The sequence below is a fragment of the Herpailurus yagouaroundi genome, unplaced genomic scaffold (assembly GCF_014898765.1).
Source record: "Herpailurus yagouaroundi ecotype Mexico unplaced genomic scaffold, PumYag 180, whole genome shotgun sequence".
Classification (NCBI taxonomy): Eukaryota; Metazoa; Chordata; class Mammalia; order Carnivora; family Felidae; genus Herpailurus; species Herpailurus yagouaroundi.
The window spans coordinates 6,032,428-6,032,989 of record NW_024412411.1 but is presented as its reverse complement, the minus strand read 5'-3'; positions in this window follow the sequence as shown (position 1 = coordinate 6,032,989).

Here is a 562-nt window from a genome sequence, read left to right as displayed (position 1 = left end):
CAAAAGTGCGCACGCAGCTCCCGCCCACTCCAGTCGGCCTGGCTCCCAGCTTCCTGCAACCGGGATCCCTGCCCCCTCCCCCGGAGCGCCTGAGCAACCTCAGCAGATGGCCGCACGGTCGGGAACATCTGGAGGTCGCCAGAGAGAGAGAGAGAGAGAGAGAGAGAGAGAGAGTGTGTGTGTGTGTGTGTGTGTGTAAGACAGAGGGTGGGGGGTATGTTGGTAAGAAAGAGATTGGGTGGGTGAGGGTCCCCTCTTCTCGAGCTCAACCCCGTTTTTGTTTTTGTTTTTAATGAGTGAAAAAGAGGTCCAGAGACTTTAGTGAGAAGTACATCAGGAATCTGAAACTGAAAGACTGGCTGAAAGACGAACCCACAGAGAGGAGACAGACAGGCTCAGGCAGAAAACCTGGGGAGAGAGAAAGAAACAGCAGACTAATTTTTTCTGAAGGGGACCGTAGACTGCTGGTTGGATTTCTAAGAAGGGAAACTGTGTGTGTGAGTCGGCACCGGTTTATTCCTCCCTCTGCAGTCCATCCTCTCTTCACCCCTTTTTATGGTTG